This window comes from Mixophyes fleayi, chromosome 10 (genome assembly GCF_038048845.1).
Source record: "Mixophyes fleayi isolate aMixFle1 chromosome 10, aMixFle1.hap1, whole genome shotgun sequence".
Taxonomy (NCBI): Eukaryota; Metazoa; Chordata; class Amphibia; order Anura; family Limnodynastidae; genus Mixophyes; species Mixophyes fleayi.
Genome location: NC_134411.1, coordinates 101,431,671 through 101,441,293, shown reverse-complemented (window position 1 = coordinate 101,441,293; position 9,623 = coordinate 101,431,671). Strand labels below are relative to the sequence as shown.

The following is a 9,623-nucleotide window of genomic DNA, read 5'->3' as shown; positions in this document are numbered from 1 at the left end:
TCCTGTCACTGGACCGCTGACAGCTGGGGAGCCCGCCCCCTCCAGGCCGGGACCGCCCCCTCCAGGTCGAGGACCTCCTACTCCATGCCGGGGACCTCCTACCACAGGCCGAGGATCCTCCTGTCACTGGACCGCTGACAGCTGGGGAGCCCGCCCCCTCCAGCCTGGGGACCGCCCCCTCCAGGCCGGGACCGCCCCCTCCAGGCCGGGGACCTCCTACCACAGGCCGAGGATCCTCCTGTCACTAGGCCGCTGACAGCACGGGAGCCCGCCCCCTCCAGGCGGGGACCGCCCCCTCCAGGCCGGGGACCTCCTGTCACTGGGCCGCTGACAGCCGGGGAGCCCCGGTGACAGCCGTCATCCCCTCCCACTAACAGGCGTCACCGGCCGGGACACCTCCTACTCCAGGCCGAGGATCCTGCTGTCACTGGGCCACTGACAGGTCGGGAGCCCGCCCCCTCCAGGCCGGGGATCCTCCTACCACAGGCCGAGGATCCTGCCCATGTCAGGCCGGTGGGTGCTGTGACCACGGCTGGATGTCCTCCCCCGGCCGGGAGCGAAAAATAATAATAATACTAATAATAATAAGAGATGTGTAATAATAAATATCAGTAATTATGTAACAATAAAACATCTGCCCCGTGTGAGGATCGAACTCACGACCTTCAGATTATGAGACTGACGCGCTACCTACTGCGCTAACGAGGCTGATGAGGAAATCTCCACGCACAGAGTATATGACTAAGACACAGAGATGGTGACACTGGGGTTTAATACAGGGATAGTACCCACAGCTTCTGCTAGGAGCCCCTCTCTTAACCCCCTGTGCCCAGCCATGACTTCTTCCATAACCCCCTGTGCCCAGCTACGACCCACTCTATTAACCCCCTGTGCCCAGCTATAACCCACTCTATTAACCCTCTGTGCCCACACCATAACCTGCCCTCTTAACCCTCTGTGCCCAGCTATGACTGCTTCCTTAATATCCTGTGCCCAGGCATGATCCACTCTCTTAACCCTCTATGCCCACACCATAACCTGCCCTCTTAACCCTCTGTGCCCAGCTATGACTGCTTCCTTAATAACCTGTGCCCAGGCATGATCCACTCTCTTAACCCTCTGTGCCCACACCATAACCTGCCCTCTTAACCCTCTGTGCCCAGCTATGACTGCTTCCTTAATATCCTGTGCCCAGGCATGATCAACTCTCTTAACCCTCTGTGCCTACACCATGACTTCTGTAATCATCTGTGCCCATGCTGTAACCCAATTTCTGAATCTTCTGCCCCCACATCATGTCTTCTTACTTAACCCTCTGTGCCCAGGCATGACCCATTCTATTAACCCTCTGTGCCCACATCATGTCTTCTTAACTTAACCCTCTGTGCCCAGGCATGACCCGTTCTATTAACCCTCTGTGCCCACATCATGTCTTCTTACTTAACCCTCTGTGCCCAGGCATGACCCGCTCTATTAATCCTCGTATATCCAGCCATGATCTGCTTTGTTAACCCTTTTTACCTATGCAGTACCCCGCTTTCTTAAGCTTATATGATGATGCTGACCCACTTCCGTGTATCTCTGTGACCACATTTCTTATCCCTTCTATACCTGCATCCATCTGCCCCTAGGACCTTTTTATCAAAGGTGTATTTAATATAGTAGGAAGGACTTCACCTGACATGAGGCCCCACGTGTATGTGTGTGTGTAACCTAGAGCCAGATCACCCACAGACAACCAAGGCTTTAGCAGCAGCAGTGGGTGACTATTTCTGGCAGGGACTAAGACACCTATGGGCTATTCAATGTCTGGAGAGCCCCTATGTGTCTAATTCTTGTGGCCCTAATTCCAGCATTACATGAAATGATCAAATCAAACTGCCCCATGTGATCCAGTGATCAGAGATGTGTTCTTCTCCCAGAGTTGTGTCTGTGGTGTCTCCTACTCCTGCTTATTAAAGAAATGCAGACAGTGGTATAACTGTCACCATAGTGGCCCATGGGACTACTATGGGGCCCTTGGATCTCAGGGGCCCATATATTCAGCAATAGGGCTGGGATTTGGAAAGGCTGTGGGGTAAGCACGGTACAGCATGTAATGTGTGCATAGTTCACATTGCAGCAGCCGCCACATAGCCTGTGGCCTTCATCCATCCAGATGTGCCATGACCTTTGACCTGGCCCTTGTACATAGCAGTGGACACATGGGAAATATGTACTCCTGAGATGCTACCTGCGCCCAGGGGCCGGCTGGGGGGCAGGGGGGCAACTGGGCATCCAACATCATGTCACTGAGTCCCCCTGGGGCTTTTTTCCATAAGCTATGTGTTAAATTTGCCTCTTCTCCCTTACAATTCTGTCTCAGACCCGAATATGTGGCAACTAAATACTTTCTCTGTTTCTGCTCTGTTTACTATTTACAAATGTACCTCTTGAAGTTTAGTCGAAACTCAAAGCCTTCATAATATTGTCTATACAGGTGAGAACCGTTGCTGGTTCTCAGAGACCTGGAAAGTACTTTCGCCACATAGCCCAGAGCTTGGACCATAGATTGCCCCCGTCAGGGCCATCTTTTCCATTGGGCACGATGGGCAGGTGCCCAGGGGCCCCACGGGCAAGGGGGCCCCATAGGCAGGGCTCTTAATTAGAATAAATAATCCTGCAAAAGAAAAAACCTGAAAAAAAAACCTTCAAGGTTCACTGAGCAAGTACATCTATCTATCTCTATACATCTATATATATATATAGATATACATATATATATATATATATATATATATATATATATATATGTATATATATATATATATATATATATATATATATGTATATATATATATATATATATATATATATATTTATATATGGGCCCCGGTGCACTGCTTTGCCCGGGGGGCCATAATACTGTTAAGATGGCCCTGGCCCCCGTTAGCGCTAATCAAGTCAAAGTGTAGAAATCTTACTTTAAATTTATTGGTACGTGAAAAATTTAGTAAAGAATCTAATTAATCAGGTTGCAGATCACTTGTAATCATTCGAGACTGCTGTTTACTTTGTATATTCACACCCACGTGTCAACCATTTGCCCCTTTCCCTTTAGATTGTAAGCTCTTGTGAGCAGGGTCCTCTTCCCTCCTGTTCTCATTCCGTATAACTTTTGCTAACCAGTTACACTGCGCACCTCCTCCTCAGGCTCTCTGCTCATTGACTCCACTTCTCCATTGTCTTCGCACCTCTATCAGTGGCTCTAAACCTGTTAGTTGCACCCACAGTAATGGGCACAAGTTTCAGCGCTGAATAATACCCCTTGTACCCCAGTAGCTGTGCTGAGACTGGTAGTGTTATTTGTTCACTGTATTGTTCTGTTATATCAACTACTGTCTTGTTGTTTGCCCTCTGTACAGCGCTGCGGACCTCATGAGGCGCCCTATATATAAAGGTTATTAATAATAATAATAATAATAATAATAATAATAATATTAATAATATATGCTGTGTTTGTAAGTATAGTGAGTACTTTTCTGTAAAAGTGAGTACTTGTGAAATTATATAGATCTTGCTGCTGTTGATAGCTAAAAAGAGTGCCCCCCCCCCCCCCGGGTCATAGGTGTGTCTGATGGCAATAATACCTTTCTCTTTCCAGATCTTGTACATATTGTCAGATAGTGACGGGGTAAATCCTATGTTTCCCCATCTTTAGGACAGTTTATTGTATCAATGTAAATAGAATCCTGTTGTCCTTCTTAGAACCTGAGACTATAAGTGACGATGAATCATTTGTCACAAAGTGCAACATTATTTTTCACAACATTCAGTTCCTGCTTCTAGGAACAAACTACGTATCTTCTTGGAAGCATTTTGACCCTGAAAGTAGATTCCATCTGTGTCCTCCCTCTTAGGGGAGGGGTCCAGCCAGTAAAAGCTTCATGTCATGTTCTCCTTCCCTCAGTTAGGATTTAGGAAGAAGTGCTCTGATTGGCTGAAGCCTTTATTTTCTCATGTACAGCTTGTAGGATCTTGTTACAAGGAAAGGGAGAGGGGAGTGATGGGTGGAGCCTGCCCAAAACCATGCACAGTGTGTCCGCCATCTTGAGTGTGGCAATCATCTGCAGATCAGGATGTTATATATAGTTTTATGCAGACTTCTGCAGTTATTATGGTTCATACACATAGTCATTGAATAACAATGTTGCTTAAAGCATAGACAAAACCTTGTACCTTACTCTCATTAACAGAGAATTAAAAGCACGTGCTCTAAGCTTTTTTTTTTTTTATATCACTCTATACATTAAAGGGTTAATGCTGGCCTGGGGAAGTCTAATTAACAACAATGCCATTTTGTGTCCATGATTAAAGGTTATACATTTTTTGTCTATATGTTTGTATCTATTTTTTTTATTGTATTTTTTTTATATTTTTATTGTATTTATTTAATTTCTTGACAAGTGGAACTGAAAATCCCCGCGCAGTAAGTAACGCTTAGCAGTACAGCAATATTTTCATGGGAAAAAGCATTGCTAAAATAAAAATGAAGTCAGACATATTGCCACTAAAGACGAATTTTTGTTAAATAAACCCCCAAATTGCTTTAAAATAATGTATGTGTGTACAAGGCCTTAAAATGTACCTGTCACCTGCACACAGTGGGGGCAGCATTTTTAATGCTGACCCAATATTCAGCCTATCAGCTCACTGTGATCTGGTGACATCACAGAGGAACCTACTCACAATGTTGGCCGCTAATTTATACAACAATCATCTTTCATTCTTATATTTATTCAATTGAAACCGACATGTACAATAAGAATAAGCAGAGTGTAATGCGTTGATTGGCTGCATTCTCTTCAACCCAAACAAAGTCTGTATCCCTCAGTGTAAGGTACACCTAAATTATAAATATTTGTTAATCAACCTTTTGCTGAAAAGTTTCATTTAGTAATTAGTTGTCTATCCACCAGAGACATGTAATACAGGCTGATGTTTACACTAGCTGGCTAGTCTTAAGATTATCCAGGCAACGTTTATTTAAAATCATTCTTAAAATGCCTCAGCTTCATTTGCACTGGTCAATCTCCTGTTTGTTTTTGTATTAACAAGGTTTGAGTGGAATAAATGTATTTATATAGAGCTAACAGGATGACACGGGAGAGTGTGATACAGATAGATCACAAGCAGTAATTGGATGTGGAAACAAGACATACGGAGGTCTCTATTCTCATGAGCTTACAATCTAACACTGATGATCTTATTGCTCGGCGGAGTGACCAGGTTACATGGGGGCGCATTAGAGCGTTTGTGCGAATGGCGCAATGATGGCGGACATGGACCATGTGATATCCAGGTTTGACATAAATTTATCATTGACAGATTGATTTTGATGGGATTTCCCAAGGACATAGTGTTAGTATATTCCATAGGGCTTTCCAATTATTACTATATATATATATATATATATATCTAAGCAGTACATGCTCTCACCATTGAACAGTGTTGCCAACTCTGAAATGAAAAATAAGCAACCGTTAAGTGAAAAATTAGTCCAAACCAATCCTAAAAAGCCCCAAAAAAGTCCCCTCCCCCCCAAGGACCGACTTACAGGGGACAGGGTGTTCTCCAAGTGAAAACCACAAAGTTTATTGTTTGTTATTATATAAATATATATAAAGATTTCTGCAATCTGTCTTCAATGTCTCTATAATGATATTTTCTCAGCACACATTGGCTTTTAAAGTTTACTAGAATGTCCATAATTGTTCTGTGTGATAAATATTATTAAAACTGTAACAGTTGTGTAAATATAAGATTTTACGCTCATGTTTGCTCCAAAGACAAATTTCAATTGGAGGTAGATATTACCTACTGGAGATACCTTTGTATCTATAATATTGTTTCTAAGAAAAGAATATAATATCTTATAATATGCAACTTTGTACTTCTACTAAATAAAGAGGACAAACCAAATTAACAAAAAAAAAAAAAAAATAGAACTTTATTATTTAACCACTGTAACATTTTTGCAGTATTAAAATAAAAAAAAAATCACAATATTGAAACACATACATAAATATTTAATAGCAACTCAATTCAATAAATTAATCTGTGTTGTCAAATTCCTTTATTTACACAGTTACAAGAAAATATCCTCCAATAATAAAAGTGTGGGGGTATCAAAAAGCAAATAATAAATACATTAAACTAAAGATTTACTGAAGTTCATCTGAGCTTTCTCCGTCATCTAAACCAGCTTCCGTGTGGTAAATTCCGGGATTAAAGCGTTGGCATATTGGGACTTGGATTAAAGTTCTTGCAGCAAATACCCGAGTGCTTCAAACTCAAACCGCAGCGGACATACAGAACACCACATAAAGTCTTCTGACCCATACGGTTCCTCTGCTTTGATTTCACTATGTTCATTTGAGAGAAAACCCGTTCCACATCGGCATTGCTGAGAGGCATGGCTAGAAGTGACAGCGCAGATAATACCAGCTCTTTGAAGCACTTGTCATCACTGCTGTCTTTGATATTTAAAACCTCGATCCAAAATTTTTCAGCGTGTTTATCATCGACATTCTTCCAGCGCTGAAAATTAATTGCTTGATACTGGGTATCCAAGGCTCCCATGTCGCCTTTGAATACCTTCAGCATGGAGATGCTAGCAAGCGGTGGTTTGGCCCGAGAAAGAATAATTGATGGACTGAAACTATGGCATTGAATGAATCAGAAGACACATATGTTAAAGCTGTTTAGAGTACACAAAACCATTGTACAGTCTCTCATTCATATCCTAGGAGATTGTTTACTCTAAGCAATGTCTAGGAGATTGGGTGGGTCCTGACACACTCACCTAATGTGGATTGCAGTGGATGTCTGATTGGTGGCATTCATGTGCTAATGGTGGTAGACACTGTCCTATCCCTTGGGCTAGTTAACATCTGGGAATACATAGTGCACCCACCCACAACACAAACCACCACTTACAATGAGGAAATCATTCCTAAATGTCTGCATTTTGCCATGGCCATACAGGGATCTAGGTATAATCAGATTCTAGCTGTCATTTTGTAGCATGTACTGAATAACCTGCAGTTTACTAAATATACCCCCTAGTGTCCCTCCAGTTTGCCTGTGACACTGTTGGCATTGCCAGATCTGCATTTTCAACTTGGATGTAAGATACACAGTGTACTGAATGATTTCAGATGCACTTTACATGTCTTTAAGGGGTTCTCCAGTCAAACTTATAATGGTCCCTCTCCCACACATTTACCTGCAAGTAATATTAACGACTGTATTTAGACTTGTGATTCCTGAACCCATCGAGCATCGTGCAGACACGGTACACAGCTCTGATACCTCCTCCGTTCCTGCATGAAAACTAAATGCTGTGTTCCCTCCTGGTACCCTGTTGTTACATGTGATAGTACATGATAGCGGGATGAAAGCTATCTCATTTCACATTATTATTATTATCTTTCACTTATAAGGAGCCACAAAGGGTCCGCAGCACTGTACATTACATATACAGAAAACAGAGAACCAAGACACAACATGATACAAAAATATATACAAGCACAGGTGACAGGGCAAATCAAATCAGATTATTTTTGGGACAGATAGTGAAAGGGATGGTAGAAATCAGCAAGAAGAAGGCCGAAGATTAAGAAAACAGGGAAACCAGGGTTAGGGAAGCAGCCAAGAGGTACAGAGGGTAAAGGAACAGTAGAAGGAGCACACAAGGAAAGAGGGATCTGCTCCTGAGAGCTTACATCACAGGAGAGGAGCTCGGAGCCGCAGGTCTGCAGACCCATCAAACGGTCTTTGTGCAGCCTGGGATTATGGAGCTGAGCGATGTGCAGGGCTTGTACACTGTTTAATCAGCGCTGACTACATAAATATAGAAAATGTGCCACCTAAGAGCAACGCCATCAGACGTGGGACAGAGTGCCCTCTTACCCGCAGGAATGCCATCAGTAATCAGAATGGTTTTAGTCATTCCCAACTCCAGTCCTCATGGACCCCTAACAGTGCAGGTTTTCCATATCTCTTTGCTGGAGCACAGGTGTAATCATTACTGACTGACACAATGTAACAGATCCACAGGTGGGTACCTGGAAAACTTGCACTGTTAGGGGTCCCTGAGGACTGGAGTTGGGAAACAGTGGAACAATAACACAGAGTCTTGCAGGGACCATAAACCACCCACATGAGATATAAGTGTCCTCCTCCCACTTTAGAGTCTTAGAGATGTTGGTTGTACAAATAACTCTCTGTTTAACCTTTAACCTCCACAAGGTGTTGAATATTCTATTGTGCTACTTTGTTACTTCTAAACATCCCCCTGTGATTTGCATTCTCTGTATAAACTACATAATGACTTTGCTCAGGTTCCTGCACAGTGTAAAGGATCAGACTACTGATTAGAAGGCACATTATTCAGAAGGCATCTACATAAACTGATTTCCTGGGACTAATTTCAGCTCAGAGCATTAAATCTCTCACTAACTGTGGTTTTACAGTAATTAAAACATAATCAATTTACAAACAACCTAATATTCTGTGCAAAGACCATATTTGGCTCTTCTGACACTTACCAATAAAGTTGCATTTTTTGTGAATGGTTTAAGTTAATATTATTATAACCTATTGTATATTGCATTTATTTACTGAATTGTCAGACACCACTTCTCTGCCCAATTACACTTATGGGGGTATATATACTAAACTGCGGGTTTGTAAATGTTGAGATGTTTCCAATAGCAACCAATCAGATTCTGGCTGTAATTTTTGAGAATGTACTAAATAAATGATAACTAGAATCTGATTGGTTGCTATAGGCAACATCCTCACTTTTTCAAACAGGCAGATTAGTAAATATTCCCTATAATCTAGTTTTTAGGCCCCGGGTCACAAGGAGATGACGTGACCAAGGAGAGTTTGTTGAGAGTCCGGGCTAAAGCATAACTTTAAATGTCTTCAAAAATGGTAGTACCTCACCCCACAAAAAAAATAACAATAAAAATAAATAAAAAAATTATATATATATATATATATATATATATATATATATATATATAAATAACTTTTTTATGGTTTGTAAAGACTGGTGACTGCTGTACTATTGTATGTTTATGTTTCTCAGATTAACTCACAAACCAATTCCGAAGTTGCTCAATGCACACTGACATATTCCTTTGTCCCCGTCCCACTTGTAACAATAAATATCAGTGTATACTTTTGACCTCTTTTACATGGTTACACAAATGTCTCTTTAAAATATAGACAATAAGCGCAGGGTTTTCCCACCACCATGGAACGCCTCTTCCTCTCAGTGTACTCGGTACAGTACTGGACACTCTGAGCCATCATTATATTAGCTTAAAGGAGAGAGGAAAGGTCATGTATGTTCCCTGATGCGTTTCACATGTCTCAACCATGAACACAATGCAGCTCTATGGAAAACAGAGTTTTATTGGTGAAAAAACAAGACGTTCACAAAACCTAAAGTGACACCAGTCTGATGATATGTCCTCCAGGTGTGTACTAGGGGTGACTGCTGCCGCTGGCAGCTGAGATATGTTTAGTGTTTGCAGTACTGCGAGTACTTACCTTACAGTGTAGTCTCT

General features: G+C 42.1%; 1 non-coding gene across 1 annotated transcript; it reads right to left on the bottom strand.

Annotated features, from left to right (window-relative positions):
* Positions 1–635: 635 nt before the first annotated feature.
* TRNAM-CAU (transfer RNA methionine (anticodon CAU)) lies at positions 636–708 on the bottom strand. Its single transcript has one exon. It is a non-coding gene; the product is annotated as a tRNA-Met (tRNA).
* Between the last annotated feature and the right edge of the window lie 8,915 nt (positions 709–9,623).